The sequence below is a fragment of the Canis lupus genome, chromosome 1 (genome assembly GCF_003254725.2).
Source record: "Canis lupus dingo isolate Sandy chromosome 1, ASM325472v2, whole genome shotgun sequence".
In the NCBI taxonomy this organism is placed as follows: domain Eukaryota; kingdom Metazoa; phylum Chordata; class Mammalia; order Carnivora; family Canidae; genus Canis; species Canis lupus.
Window position 1 is genome coordinate 25,073,167 of NC_064243.1, and position 16,696 is coordinate 25,089,862.

General features: G+C 37.8%; 1 long non-coding RNA gene across 1 annotated transcript; it reads left to right on the plus strand.

Moving 5' to 3' along the window:
* The first annotated feature begins 316 nt into the window (after positions 1-316).
* LOC112644125 (uncharacterized) lies at positions 317-15,171 on the plus strand. The gene is made up of 3 exons (XR_003126162.3): positions 317-1,003; positions 5,521-5,710; positions 13,688-15,171. It is a non-coding gene; the product is annotated as an uncharacterized LOC112644125 (long non-coding RNA).
* Positions 15,172-16,696: the final 1,525 nt, after the last annotated feature.

Here is a 16,696-nt window from a genome sequence, read left to right on the forward strand (position 1 = left end):
AGTCAGTCTTGATGGAAAGTAGAAAAAGACTTTTGGACATAGGATTCTGTAAGATGCCAGGATTTTAAGAAAAGGCTCATTTCCTTGAAGAGTCTGGAGTGTTCCAATAATGCCTTTTCTGTATTGCAAGCTTTTGTTCCTCTCTGATGTCTTGACTTCTCAGGGTAGGGCTAGTGAAAAGTTCACATCATAACTGAAGCACAGATGATCTTTGCAGGCTTAAAAGCCAATATTCTTATTATTTTATTATGTTTTTTAAATTGAAATATAGTTGACACACATTACTTTTTGATGTATGATACAGTGATTTGACAACTTTAAATGTTATGCTATAAGCCAATATTCTAACTTGTTCTTTGTAGTTTGACAAGTGTAGATATCCTATAGTCATGATATTTTTCCCTCAAGTAACAGTGGCTTGAAAAATCATGGGAACACTAAGAACACACCATAGTAAGTGGTATATAAGCAGTTTTTACCTTCTGGATGGGTTGAAGTAGGCTTTCTAATAGAGATGACTATTCAGTGGGTCTATAGAGGATGAATAGAGATCACTAGGAAAATACGAGCAGAATTTCCAGACCAATCAAAGAGAAAGGGTAATTGCATGAGGTATTACATGGTAAGTTGGGGGAATTGTGTTAGTTGTCCTACTTAATTAGGATTCAAAGTGTAGGGCACATAGGGATAGTTATAAAAAGCTGATGTTTAGAGATGAAAGGTTGTTTGAAATAAGATCTTAAGCAATTTAATTACCAAAGCAAGCAATTTGCTTATCATTTATGAGGAACCAGCAGAAGTTATTAAGCAGAGAAATTATTAATGAGAATTGAGACAACTTTGATTTTTTTCTTTTTCTCCCAATATTTGTGCTTACCAGGAGAGAACACTGTATCAGAAGAATAAGTTTGAGAGTCTCAGCAGTCATGAATAACTTCAGTAGATTAAATTGGAGATTGCAGCTTGATGGAGAGTTCTAGAAATGAGAATTATTTTCATCGATGTGAGTCTTGAGTATGAATGGAGATCAGAGGTCTATATTAACAGCCAAACTGGACAACTCAGTAGAATTTTGAGTCTGAAGAGGTGGCTGGGTACAACATTAGACTTGAAGTCAGTCCAGAGGAGAGTTTGGGGATATAGCTATGGATTAAGTTTCCAATTTCAGACTAATGAGGAAAGAAGCCAACAAAATCAGAATGAAGACAGAAGCCTGAGAATTGTGTCTGTGGATCTAGATTGAGGGGGCAAGTCCACACAACGGCTCAACTGGGTTATGACAGTTGTTCCTAGGCTGCCAACAACTCCCTCACTTTTGGGCCAGCTTTTGTGGTGTGGTTTAACAGCACAAGAATGCATGAGAAGTTCTTCTGAGAGGAACTCCCATTAAAACAAAGTACTTTTAGTCCAGCTGGTTCATATTTGGACCTTGTCATTGCAGCTCTTAGGGATATCAAATGGTCTTGTTAACTTGTGAGTCTGGCATAAAATAGAGCAGAGGTATAAAAGGATGCGGGAGTGGAAGCTCAGACACAAAGTCTAGCCTGCTATACATATGAAAGTAGGAAAGATGGCCCTACAAATTCTGCAATAGCCAATGAGAACATGGGCAGGGGAGAATTGGTCTATTTGAAGTAGAATTATTTATGCAGACACTTATAATCAAACAAAATGCAAAAAAAATATTGGGAAAGGGAAATAAAGTAGGAGTCAATGATTTTTTGTTTTTTACTACCGATGAATTGGAATCCAAAATGCCAAAATAAACATTCTACAGGATATTAATATAACAATGCTATTTTAACTCAAAGAATGTTTAGTTTTAAATATCTGTACAAAAATGTCAACTTCTCACTGAATGCTTACGAAAAGGAAGAGGTTGCTTTCCAGCGTACCATATCAGATCTGAGCCATGGTAGCAGCCACAGCTAAAAACAAACAAACAAATATTAAATGAAAAACTACCTATCACTACTACTATTGTTTCTTAAAATACAGAGCCACCTTTTATGGTCCATTCCAATTTAGTTAACTTCTTTCTTGCTTTGAATGATACATGCCTCCAACCTCATTACTGAGGGCCAGTCAGTTAAATTTGCATCCAATGAAAGATTGGAACTAAAAAGTGATTATTAAGTAGAAAAAAATCCTTGGAATGTTAAGGGCTTCTTAAGAATATCAGATAAGTGAGCTCATTGAATGACAGAATCAGACATGGTTGAAGGTTCAGAAAGCTACAGAGGACCAAAGTTACTTAGGCTGTAAATTAATCCAAGTATTGAACTGATTTTGTTGTGCAGATTAAAAGCTATCTGAAGAAAAAGCCCAAATTATTTCATTGCACTGGAATTTTAAGTTTATCTGTTATGATTTGCAGGGAGTAGAATAGCAGTTTACTTGTTATAATGCTGTTTGTCCTAATCAGAGGAATTTGGAGAGGCAGAGACAGGGAGAAGCACTGACTGCCTCATTTCAATAAGAAGGCCCAATAGCAAGCAACTCTCTTCATGCAAAAGCACAGTATGAAAGAGTTGTCCTGAATTTCTGCCAGGGAACAGCTGCAACCCTGTGGTGGTCCAACTTAATGGTATTCCTCAATGTCCAGGGGAGGTTCAGATATTGTTATCTTTCTATCATTATCCAACCAATGTCCTGTGATTTGGGCATCTGAAAATAAGATATGATATGGAGTAGAAGGGAGTAAAGACAGTAATTTGAAATAAGGCCAACCATTTTTTAATTAGTATGAGATAACCATGTAACTACTTTTTAAAACTTGGATAGATATGAAAGGGGACCCAATTAATAATTTTACCAGGACCAGGGTAGTAAGTGGGAACTATCTTAGACAGGTAGGACATATAGTCAGTTAACTCCCAGAGAATATTATTTACAAGTCTAATATATTATTTCTTTACATCAGATGTATCTTAATAGCTAAGATAGCTAAAACATATCTAGGCTTCATAAAGTGTAAGGTCTTATTCTTCAACACTGCGTATTGTAGTGAAAATATTTGGTGCTGCATAGGCCCTGTACCTCTGATCTTATCAGGAATAAAAATTCATATTTGAAAAAAGAATTAAAGTATAGTTGACCCTTGAACAACACAGGTTTGAAATGTGCGGGTCCAGTTTTACAGGATATATATATATATATATATATATATATAGTCCAGTACTGTAAATATACATGTCTCCAAACCTAATTAAAGTCTAAGTACATTTTCTCTTATGATTTTCTTAATAATGCTTTCTTTTCCCAGCTTACTTTAAGAATACGGTGCACAATACATATAACATACAAAGTATATGTATATTAAACTGTTTATGTTGTTGGTAAGGCTTCTGGTCAACAGCAGACTATTAGTTAAATTCTTCAGGAGACAAAGGTTGCACGTGGATTTGCAACTATGTGGGGGATTTGCCCTCCTAATGCCTAAATTGTTCAAGGGTTAACTGTAAATAATTGTGAAATAAGTGTCCCTAAAAATTTCTAAAAGATTACACACATCCAGATTTCTACTGGATAAATTTAATTAGTCATAGGGGAAAGTGTCCTACAAAGAATTAAGGACTTCATGAGGGGTAAATAATCTATTTACCAGTAACAGATTCAACTTTAAATCAATAACCATCAGAGAAAACTAGAAATACATTACGGCGAGTTTATTCATATTTTGTCTGTCCTTTTGAATATTTTTTAATTCAACCAACTTAAGCTTTAAGTTCTTCAATTATAACTCAGAAGTTCTTTATTCAAAAACTAAAGAAAGTCAAAGAGTATTAAAAGAGAAAGGAGAGTGTCTAATTTGTATTCACTCACAACTGGAACCTAGGGCTGTATTCAAACAAATATGTTTATATTTATTTGATGACAAAAGCAAAACTGTGGTTTCCTGAGCCACCCTCCCCGCCAATATTGATATTGTTCTGCAATGCCAAAGTTATCTTTCTGAATTGAATCACTAATACTACTGCATCCCCTTTTGGCTGCTCTTCATAATTGGAGGAGTATGAATGCAGAACCCATGAACAATAAGACTCCCCTTTGGGAAAGGGTGGCACAGACCTCAGGATGGCCCTTTTATCTCTTTACCATTCTGTCTCCCTCTTACATCTTTTTATAGATTCCTTTTTATAAATAGAGTCTTAGTTCTTTTCCCTCTGTACTTTGAACCTAACCTATCAATCATTTCTCATAGGCAGTTTTCCTAATATGAGAACAGGGAGATTTTTTCCTTCATTCTGTATGTTTTTGTCAAGAGCCCGCCCACCATGTTCTAGATGCAGAGATCAGCAATGAAAAAGAGCAATGGAAATCTCTGCCCTCATGACTACAAGGGGATAAAAGAAAGCCACTCTTTTTAGTTGATCAAAAGAGTGGAATATATACAAAATGACTCTTTCTGGTACTAAGATTAGTCACTTCTAAGTCATTCTCTGGCATACATTTCATAGTATATATTGCATTTATATGACATGTATGTGTAAATGCAGAGCAAAGCTTGGAATCACAATAATGAACTAGGTTCATTTTGCAGGGTTGTTTGTAGTCATGCAGTACATACTCAGTAATTTGCTTTGGCATTAATAGGTCATGTTTTTGGACACCTGTGTGGCTCAGTTGGTTAGGTGGCTGACTCTTCATATCAGCTCAGGTCATGATCTCAGGGTCATGAGATCAAGCCCCATGTCTGGCTCCATGGTCAGCGAGGAGTCTGCTTAGGATTCTTTCGCTCCCTCTCTCTCTCCTTGTCACATTCATGCTCACACTGTCACACTCATGGTCTTTATTATTTATTAAAAATAAATAGGGATGCCTGGGTGGCTCAGTGGTTGAGCATCTGCCTTAGGCTCAGGGCATGATCCCATGGTCCCGGGATTGAGTCCCACATCAGGCTCCCTGCATGGAGCCTCCTTCTCCCTCTGCCTTTGTGTCTGCCTGCCTCTCTCTCTGTGTCTCTCATGAATAAACAAATAAAATCTTTTATATATATATATATATATAACATTTTAAAAGTAGGTATGTTTTTTCTTTGCTTTTGTCATCAAACAAAATACATTTCCATATCAGCACATATAAATTTATCTCATCCTTTTAATGACTGTTAGTCATTAGTATAGATGTGCCTTGTCCCCTATTGATGGGACGTTTAAAGCCACTTCCAAATTTGCAATGTTTTACAAAATGATGTATAATCTTACACATCCTTTACACAGATGTGAGTGCTTTTGTGGCAGGATGTACTTCAGCACCCTGAAAAACTCAGCTCAGGAAAACTGTAGGGTACAAAAGAAAATAGTTTGTTCTAATTATCCAGGATAGAGCTGTATTGCTATTTTGTGAGAAAGCAAAAATCTTTGTTGTCACTTTAATAATGGAAAACAAATGTACAGAAGGCAAGTAATGATTCTGTACCTGCAAAGGTGAGATAAGAAAGGATAAGATAATTGGCATAGGAGAACTTTTACTTTTCCCTTCTTTTTTTTCTTAATATTTTATATATTTATCTGAAAGAGATTGAGAGACCACAAGTGGTAGAAGGGGCAGAGGAAGAAGCAGACTCCCTGCTGAGCATGGAGTGTGATGCAGGCCTTGATCCCAAGACCCTGAGACTGTGACCTGAGCCAAAGTGAGATACTGAACCAACTGACCCACCAGGCGTCCCTACTTTTCCCTTCTACATCATTGGACTGGTTTATAACAGGTAGGTATTCATTTTATTTAAAATTAATTTTCAAAAACCATATACAAAGAAAATATTTTCTCTCTATTCTGTCAGTAAAAAGCATAAGGCTTCATTGATCTGAAGAAAATTACAGGTTTTGTGTTTTTGTTGTTGTTGTTTTAATAAAGCCTAATTAAAGAGCTGCTTCTGAAAAACTTTAGGGTGATAGGAAAGAACTTGTCCAAGTAATCAGCTTTTTAAACAAGCAAAAATGAAAAAGAAATTCAAATCACTTCTAAACCTCAGTCCTGATTTCTCTGCAAATCAACAGAACCATTCCAAATTGAGAATTGTTATGTAAAAAATAAAAAAAAAAAGACAAACACTTGGAGTTATTGGGAAATCCAAAATAATTTTGTTAAATTAATTGAGTAACTTCCTTCCCTGTAACCCCCACCCTGCTTTGTAGACCTGGCTCCTTTGGTTCCTCATTTATCTCCTGGCCTGGTTTTATTTTTGACCTTCCTAATTTAAGAGGTCCAAGAGCCACTTTATGAATGATGAATAAAAAAACCTAAAAATTATTTGTTCCATGATAGTCTGTATGATTTAATATTGCACAAAATACTATAACTCCTCAAATCACAAGTTTTTAGCTGTGAGCTGTTTGCCTAGGTTCCCCAGCTTAGTTTTATAGCTCCTGAGTTAGTAACTAACATCACATAATTTTTTATATAATTTCTGTGTGTACATGTGCAAATGTGTGTAGAGAGAGAGAGAGAGAGACTGGGAGACAGAGCAAGAAAGAAAGAGAGACAGAGATTTAACAAAGGCTTTAAAAGACCTTAAAAAGGAAAATATTTTGAGTTTTCTCCATTATGTCCACTGAATGTGGATTTTATTGCTATGGTATCAATGGATACATTACTATATTTATTGGGTGAAAAGAGGATAAGCAGCAGATCATTTTCCTTCAGTAAGAAAGATCAAGGGAGAATCAAGACTTAGGACTGGTCCCAAAATTAAACTGATTTACCCAGGATACTGCAGCTCAGACATTACTAATCTTACATTTCAGCCAGGCCTGCTTGCTCAGAATGAGATCTTCCTTCAACTTTAAAATTCACCCTCAATAACCCTGCAACCCACACACTCACTAGATATCACCACTCAGGGAATGATGTTGAACTGATTTTTTAACTTTTCTGAGTATGGTGCCCAGTGAGACATATTTACCTCTTCGAAGGAAAGCTGGCCATTTAAAAACAACCTCCCACCCGTCCTTCAAAACAAACAAACAAACAAACAAACAAAAAAACATTATGATACAGCAGTGCTTGAATGCAAAGGGAAGGAGGTGAACATTTCAGCTAGTATTGCTTTTTCTTAGGAGTGGCTTTATTCCTCCTAAGGCCCACTGTCTTGGTAGTTAACATTGGCATTCCTAATTCTGTTTTCTCTTGTTCCACTTCCAGTGCCTTTAGGAAAGCAGACTGCCATTTTGATCATATGAATGTTATTCAGAGTTGTTTTGAGGCCTTCTCATCTTACTCTTGGCTGCCCTGCACATATCAGGCAAACTAAAGTCCACCCATATCCTGCAGTAAATAAAATTTATACTGCAGTTATGAGAGTAGAGTTGCAGTTGACTACTTGATGTAATGTTATTTTTTTGTAGACATTTAATTAAGCTAATTAATTTTCATTTTGCAGCTTTCATTTTGTAGTTTGGAGCCACACTTTTTTTTCCCCCCAAGTTTCAATCATTTTTCTGGGCCTTTAAAAATCTCACAGCCCATTCGCACTGGGCTCAAATGTGTAATGGACAAAATGGCCTCAATAATGCTAATTTAATAGACAAGTAGATTTAAAACTCTTTTATTAAAAAAAGAACCAGTTATAATGGTTTGCCTTTTTAACATATATGTGTCTTTTACAGCAAGCTACCTTCCTGAATTTTCTACATCCAACCTAATTATATAAGTTTTGAAATATTAAAGTACTTTCTTTCTTTATAGTCAATTTTCTTTTCTCTTTTCATATTTTGATATTTAAGATCTATAGGCACAGTCTGATCTTAAGGCAATTTCTGTAATTTATATTTAATGTCAAATCACTTATTAATTTTATTTCTTTATTATTTTTAAAGATTGTATTTATTTACTCATGAGAGAAAAAAAAAAAGAGAGGCAGAGACATAGACAGAGGGAGAAGCCCGGTGTGGGTTCCCTGCGGGTAGCCTGATGTGGGACTAGATCCTGGGACTCCAGGATCCTGCCCTCAACCGCTGAGCCACCCAGGCATACCTACCAATTCTTTTAAACACTGATGTCCAGAGAACTATTTACCATTCAAATGGTCCTAAAGAGGGCAGCCCGGTTGGCTCAGCAGTTTGACGCCGCCTTCAGCCCAGGGCGTGATCCTGGAGACCCAGGAAGGAGTCCCACATTGGGCGTCCTATATGGAGCCTGCTTCTCCCTCTGCCTGTGTCTCGGCCTCTCTCTCTCTCCGTCTCACATGAATAAATAAATAAAATCTTTAAAAAAAAAGATCCTAAAGAGAAAGCTGGGAAAGACATCCTCATATCAGGTAAATTAAACTTTATCCCAAAGACTGTAGTGGGAGATGAAGAGGGACACTATATCAAACTTAAAGGGTCTATCCAACAAGAGGATCTAATAATATTGAATATTTAGGCCCTAATGGGGGAGCTGCCAAGTATATCAATCAATTAATAACCAAAGTAAAGACATACTTAGATAATAATACACTAATAGTAGGCAACATCAACACGGCACTTTCTACAAATGACAGATCTTCTAAACACAACATCTCTAAAGAAACAAGAGCTTTAAATGATACACTGGACCAGATGGATTTCACAGGTATATACAGAACTTTACATCTGAACGCAACTGAACACATATTCTCCTCATGTGCCCATGGAACTTTCTCCAGAATAGACCACATACTGGGTCACAAATCGGGTCTCAACCAATACCAAAGGATTGGGATTGTCCCCTGCATATTTTCCAACCACAATGCTTGAAACTACAACTCAATCACAAGAAGAAATTTAGAAGAAACTCAAACACGTGGAGGTTAAAGAGCATCCTGCTAAAAGATGAATGGGTCAACCAGGAAATTAAGAAGAATTAAACAGATTCATGGAAACTAATGAAAATGAAGATACAACCACTCAAAATCTTTGGGATACAGCAAAAGCAGTCCTAAGAGGGAAATACATCGCAATACAACCATCCCTCAAAAAATGGGAAAAAACTCAAATACACAAGCTAACTTCGCACCTAAAGGAACTGGAGAAAGAACAGCAAATAAAACCTACACCAAGCAGAAGAAGAGAGTTAACAAAGATTTGAGTAGAACTCAATGAAATAGAGACCACAAGAGCTGTGGAACAGATCAACAAAACCAGGAGTTGGTTCTTTGAAAGAATTCATAAGATAGATAAACCATTGCCAACCTTATTATAGAGAAAAGACTCAAATTAATAAAATCACGAATGGAAAAGGAGAGATCACAACCAATACCAAGGAAATACAAACGATTTTAAAAACATATTATGAGCAGCTATATGCCAACAAATTAGGCAATCTAGAAGAAATAGACACATTTCTGGAAAACCACAAATTACCAAAACTGGAACAGGAAGAAATAAAAAACCTGAACAGGCCAACAACCAGGGAGGAAATTGAAGCAGTCATCACAAACCTCCCAAGACACAAGAGTCCAGGGCCAGATGGCTTCCCAGGGGAATTCTATCAAACGTTTAAAGAAGAAACAATACCCATTCTACTAAAGCTGTTCTGAAAGAGAGAAAAGGAAGGAATACTTACTTACAAACTCGTTTTATGAGGCCAGCATCACCTTGATTCCAAATCCAAAGACCCCACCAAAAAGGAGAAGTATAGATCAATATCCCTGATGAACACAGACGCACAAATTCTCAACAAGATCCTAGCCAATAGGATCCAACAGTACATTAGGAAGTTTATTCACCATGACCAAGTGGGGTTTATCCCCGGGATGCAAAGCTGGTTCAACCCTGGTAAAACAACTAACGTGATAGATCATATGAACAAGAGAAAAAACAAGAACCATATGATCCTGTCAATAGATGCAGAGAAAACATTTGACAAAATACAGCATCCATTCCTGATCAAAACTCTTCAGAGTGTAGGAATAGAGGGCACATTCCTCATCATCTTAAAAGCCATCTACAAAAAGCCCACAGCAGATATCATTCTCAATGGGGAAACACTGGGAGCCTTTCCCCTTAGATCAGGAACATGACAGGGATGTCCACTCTCACTACTGCTATTTCAACGTAGTACTAGAAGTCCTAGCCTCAGCAATCAGACAACAAAAAGACATAAAAAGCATTCAAATTAGAAAAGAAGAAGTCAAACTCTCCCTCTCCATCATCTTCAGTGATGACCTGATACTGTACTGAGAAAACCCAAAAGTCTCCACCCCAAGATTTCTAGAACTCCTACAGCAATTTGGCAATCTGGCAGGATACAAAATCAATGCCCAGAAATCAGTGGCATTTCTATACACTAACAATGAGACTGAAGAAAGAGAAATTAGGGAATCAATCCCATTTACAATTGCACCCAAAAGCATAAGATACCTAGGAATAAACCTAACCAAAGAGGTGAAGGATCTATACCCTAAAAACTACAGAACACTTCTGAAAGAAATTGAGGAAGACACAAAGAGATGGAAAAAATATTCCATGCTCATGGATTGGAAGAATGAATATCGTGAAAATGGCAATGCTACCCAGGGCAATGTACACACTCAGTGCAATCCCTATCAAAATACCATTGACTTTCTTCAGAGAGTTGGAACAAATCATCTTAAGATTTGTGTGGGATCAGAAAAGACCCTGAATAGCCAGGGGGAATGTTGAAAAAGAAAACCAGAGGTGGGGGCCTCACAATGCCGGATTTCAAGCTGTACTACAAAGCTGTGATCATCAAGACAGTGTGGTACTGGCACAAGAAACAGACACATAGATCAATGGAACAGAAGAGGGAACCCAGAAATGGGTTCTATGGTCAACTAATATTTGACAAAGCAAGAAAGACTATCCGCTGGAAAAAGGAGAGTCTCTTCAATAAGTGGTGCTGGGGAAATTGGACAGCCACTTGCAGAAGAATGAAACTAGCCCATTCTCTTACATCAGACACAAAGATAAAACTCAAAATGGATGAAAGATCTAAATGTGAGACAAGAATCCATCAAAATCCTAAAGGAGAACACAGGCAACGCCCTTTTTGAACTTGGCCACACCACGTTCTTGCAAGATACAGCTATGAAGGCAAGGGAAACAAGAGCAAAAGTGAACTCTTGGGACTTCATCAAGATCAAAGGCTTCTGCACAGCAAAAGGAACAGTCAACAAAACTAAAAGACAACCTACAGAATGGGAGAAGATATTTGCAAATGACCTATCAGATAAAGGGCTAGTATCCAAGGTCTATAAAGAACTTATTAAACTCAACAGCAAAGAAACAAACAATCCAACCACGAAAAGGGCAAAAGACACGAACAGAAATGTCACCAAAGAAGGCGTACACATGGCCAACGAGCACATGAGAAAATGCTCCGCATCACTTGCCATCAGGGAAATACAAATCAAAACCACAATGAGATACCACCCCACACCAGTGAGAATGGTGAAAATTAACAAGACAGGAAACAATAAATGTTGGAGAGGATGTGGAGAAAGGGGAACCCTCTTGCACTGTTGGTGGGAATGTGAACTGGTGCAGCCACTCTGGAAAACTGTCTGGAGGTTCCTCAAAGAGTTATAAATAGAGCTACCCTACGACCCAGCAATTGCACTGCTGGGGATTTACCCCAAAGATACAGATGCAGTAAAGCCCGAGACACCTGCATCCCAATGTTTATAGCAGTAATATCCACAATAGCCAAACTGTGGAAGGAGCCTCGGTATCCATAGAAAGATGAATGGTAAAGAAGATGTGTTCCCTATATACAATGCAATATTACTCAGTCATTAGAAACGACGAATACCCACCATTTGCTTCAACGTGGATGAAACTGGAGGCTATTATGTTCAGTGAAGTAAGTCAATCAGAGAAGGACAAACATTATATGGTTTCCTTCATGCGGGGAATATAAAAGATAGTGAAAGAGATTAAAGGCACTTGACAGTTGAGTACTGGGTGTTTTAGTATATGTTGGCAAATTCAACTGAATTAAAAAATATCCAGGAAAAGAAAAAGACTTATGATAAAGCAACAGTAATAACGACAAAGTATAATGATAGACAAAGTAAACCAATGGATCAGACTAGAGGTTCCAGAAATAAACATACATATATTAACACTATATTTTGTAAAGGTGACACTGCCAGTCCTACCAGACTGAGGTCCAGGTACCCCATCTTAGTAAATGATGCTGGGTCCTCTGGATGTGCACGTAGAAAAAGAAAGTAAAATTTGACTCTTACTTCATATCACATACTCAAATCAACTCTAGGTATACTATAGAGCTAAACGCAAAAGGTAAAATCATAATGCTTCTAGAAGGGTGCCTTGGTGGCTCATTGGTTGAGCTTCTGCCTTCTGTCCAGGGCCTGATCCGGGGGTCTTGGTATTAAGTCCCCTATTGGGCTCCCTGCAGGGAGCCTGCTTCTCCCTCTGCCTGCCTGTGTCTCTGCCTCTCTCTCTCTGTGTTTCTCATGAATAAATAAAATCTTTAAAAGAAAATTAAAAAAAAACTTCTAGAAGAAAAGGTAGGGAAATAATTCATGATTTGGGGGAATGTAAAGATTTCTTAAAAAGGACTCACAAAGCACTAGTCTTAAAAGAAACAATTGATAAATTGGATTATAAAAATGTTAGAAACATCTGTTCACCAAAAGATTATTATAGAGTGCAAAGGCAATGATAAATATGTGGATAAATTATGCTATATTCATATAGTGGAATACCAGGCAGAGATGAGAATTAGTATTCTATACCTATATGCCAACATCTGGTTGACTTTCACAAACATATTAGAGGAACAAAGCCAGACCAGAAGAAAGTATATTTCACATGCCACTTTCACAAAATATAAAAGTAGGCAAAACTAATATATGTTTTTGAAATCGGGACAGTAATTATTTTGGGGGATAGGTAGTGATTAGAAGATGGCAAAAAGAAGACTTTTATGGGTGTTGATGCTATTCTGAGTTTATGCGAGTGGGCATTATATAGATATAGTCAGTTAATGAAAATGATTTGCCTGTACATTCATGGTATGGCCATCATTCTATATACGCTGTATGTTTGATTCAACATAAAGGCTAAAAAGGTCCAATCAAGTCAGGCAGATAAAGTAAATGATAATATCAAGTTAGGTGTAAGTAAAATACTGTCTATACTTGCTATGGTTTGTTCTTAAGAGCACCTTAAACTGTCTTCTTTTGACGCACATGTTTGCATGTTACATACCTGAAAATATTCTTTATTTAAAAAAATTGAGCAGGCTGTTTGGTACACCCAACAGCATTGCAAAATCAAACATAATGTTAGTGGAAGAAGTCAGTCATTCCATGTAGATAAAATTAAAAAACAGGTAAAACTAGTCTATGGTGTTAAAAGGTAGTTCGATAGTGTTTGGAGATATGGTGGGGAATTTTTAGATGCTGATAATGTTCTTTTGATTGGGTGGTAATTACATGTGTCTACTTTGTGATAATTCATTAGGGTACATACTCAAAGTTTGTGTACTTTTTGTACATTATATATCAATAAAAATTATATTAAAACATAAAAATATAGAATAAACCTTGTAAGAGAGTCAGTGCAGGATATAACATTATTTAGGACTAAGAAAAAAGTAGGAAACTGGCAGAAAAGGCAGAAGATCTGACCTTGCTAAAAAGAATGCTGTTGGGCTCATATTACATTGTCCCTGTCCAAGGTCATTCATATCTTAACCAAGTAGACTCTTAATAAATGTGCTCTCCTTCTAGGTGCAGAATTGTCGGCCTGGTGCATCTTTCTGAAGAGAATTTCTGATCTTGAATGAGCCTTCTTTGGGAAATATGCACAGAATAAATGTTCACATGTAGGATTTTTTCCCAATTATTTATGATGTTTCAATATACTGACTCTAGATTGGTTTCTACACAACCAACCCTTTTGTTTTCTCGCTAAACTTCCATCTTAAGAATTCGCTGTCTTTACATATAAGCAAAGTTACCAATACACCCTAGACATTTTGCAATACAACTGTAGCCTGCAATTCCAAAGTTTTATTTATTTCATCTTGGTTTGGCTGATTCTTATTCATTTTTTAATTAATGTTTTTGTTTTTGTGTATTTGCTGTTACACTTTGAGTGGCTTAGGTAACTTGCCTCCAAATAAGCATCTCCTTTGTGGACTGTTGCCTTGAAATTGGTTTTTATACTGATGTTCCTTTTCAGCAGTCCCCAGCATGGTCAAATCTTTTGGAACTCTGCTTCAGATAATCACAGATAACTCTTCACTTTGTCTGTTCTGCATGGCCTCCTTCAGAGCATGACAGTTGCTTAGAGTTACCATCAGCCTATATTCTTCATTTTTGTTTACCCTAGAAGATGGAACTAAGCTGCACCAAAGATGCAGCCAAGGGCAATGCACTTTTTGCAGTCCAAGACTGAAGGTGGAGGTGTCCTTGTTGAATTATATTTTATGTATCACTCACAGTCATTTTGATGAAGCCCTTGCATAAAGTCTTCTTTTGAGTGTAGCAAATAAAGCAATTGCATTGGTACTGTGCTTTGGAGATCCTGCCCTGCTAGGTGCTTGTGTCTGATTAATTTTTCCTGGCAGGTAGGGCCCACATAAGAGCTCAGAGGGCTAGGAGAATAAAACCAGAATAGTAGTAAGCATGAGTCATGTTCTGGAGTAGGGCCAGAGGCTGACACTTGGGTGGCAAATCTGAAAAATGTCATTGGTGTAAGTGAGAAGAGAGGGGAAGCTGAGATATGTACAGGAATCATAGAACAGGGGAATCAGAATTGAGGAGGGACGGAAGTAGACGACCAGAAGTGGTGGTGTAAATTGGTAGTTAACACACCTGCTATGAATTAGGACCACCTAAGCAGTAAGAAGTCATTGATACTGGGTCCCCACCAATATACTCACTGAATGAGAATCTTCAGAATGAGGCCCACACATCTGTCTTTTCTTATAGCTCACACATTTCTGACTTCCTATGTTAGTGGAGCCGTGTTAGGAAACCACTGCTCTGGAGAAACCTGAAGACAGAAGTGGGGCTCTCACATGCTGTTTACAAAACTCTCAGATAGATGGCTCAGGCTGTCTCAGGTTGTTTAAAGGGGCTGGCGTGAGGTGAATAGTTTGTTGGTGATTCAGGAAAATGGCAATAGAAGAGAATATTTGGTTCACAAACTAAGAAAGGAAGCCAGTTTAGTACTAACCTCTCTCATGGGAATGAATCCAGAATATTGCCTGGCTTTTGTTTGTTTCTTTTGTTTGTTTGTTTGTTTTTTTAGAATTTCATTAAATTTATTTTTTAAGTTTTTAAAAATGTTATTTAAATTCAATTAACTAACATATAATGTATTATTGGTTTTAGAGGTATTGGTCAGTGATTCATCAGTCTTATATAATGTCCAGTGCTCATTACATCACGTGCTCTCCTTACTGCCCATCACCCAGTTACCCCACCCATTCTCCACCCCACTCCCCTCCAGTAACACTCAGTTTGTTCCCTTTTTTAAAAAAATTTTTTGGGGGAGTTTGATTTGCCAACATACAGTATAACACCCAGTGCTCATCCTGTCAGGTGCCCCCCTCAGTGCCCGTTACCCAGTCACCCCATCCCCCCGCCCTCCTCTCCTTCCACTACCCCTTGTTCATTTCCCAGCATTAGGGGTCTCTCATGTTCTGTCACCTTCTCTGATATTTCCCACTCATTTTCTCTCCTTTCCCCTATCATCCCCTTCACTATTTTTTATATTCCCCGTATGAAGGAAACCATATAAGTTTTGTCCTTCTCTGATTGACCTACTTCACTCAGCATACTACCCTACAGTTCTATCCACGTTGAAGCAAATGGTGTGTATTCATTGTTTCTAATGGCTGAGGAATATTCCATTTTATATATAGACCACATCTTCTTTACCATCATCTGTTGATGGACACCGAGGCTCCTTCCACAGTTTGGCTATTGTGGACATTACTGCTATAAACATTGGGATGCAGGTGTCTCGGGCTTTACTGCATCTGTATCTTTAGGGTAAATCCCCAGCAGTGTAATTGCTGGGTCGTAGGGTAGCTCTATTTTTAACTCATTGAGGAACTTCCAGATAGTTTTCCAGAGTGGCTGCACCAGTTCACATTCCCACCAATAGTGTTGCCTGGCTTTTCAGAAATGATGGGAACACTCCTAGTAGATCATTTCCTCTCAGTGGAAAAGATACTTCCTACTGTAGGTGAAACAGTTGGAAGCAAAAGGGAATGACAATATGCAATCTGGCCACAAGCTGAATATTTGGTTCTCTCTGGTTATTATCAGAGAAGATGATGATACCTGCATTTTCAAACCAGGGAGAGGGGTAAATAAGCTAACATCAGAGGCAGCTGGACTTGGGTTGGCCTGCATGGAGCTCCAAAAGGAGTCTCACCAGAAGCTCTGAAGCCCATAAAGGAGGAAGTGGCAGAGTAAAGTGTTTCATTCAGGGAAAAGAAAGCACCAAGACTTGGTTACCTAGTAATGAGTATTCAGCAATTCCCAAATATGTCTTGGGATGACAACACAAACTGCCTGGAGCAGGGCACTGGGCTTGTTTAAAGACTGTGCCTGCATGTCCTTGGCTTTGCTCTCTCTTCTGCATGGCTGGCATTGTGTCTATGCTATTGTCTGCTTCACTAAAACAGAATTAAGGGAGCTGAGGTAAGCCATTGACCAGAGTGTTTCCTCAGCTCGAGAGGAATGTTTACTGAGGTGTGGTGTTTTTCAAAACCTTTAATA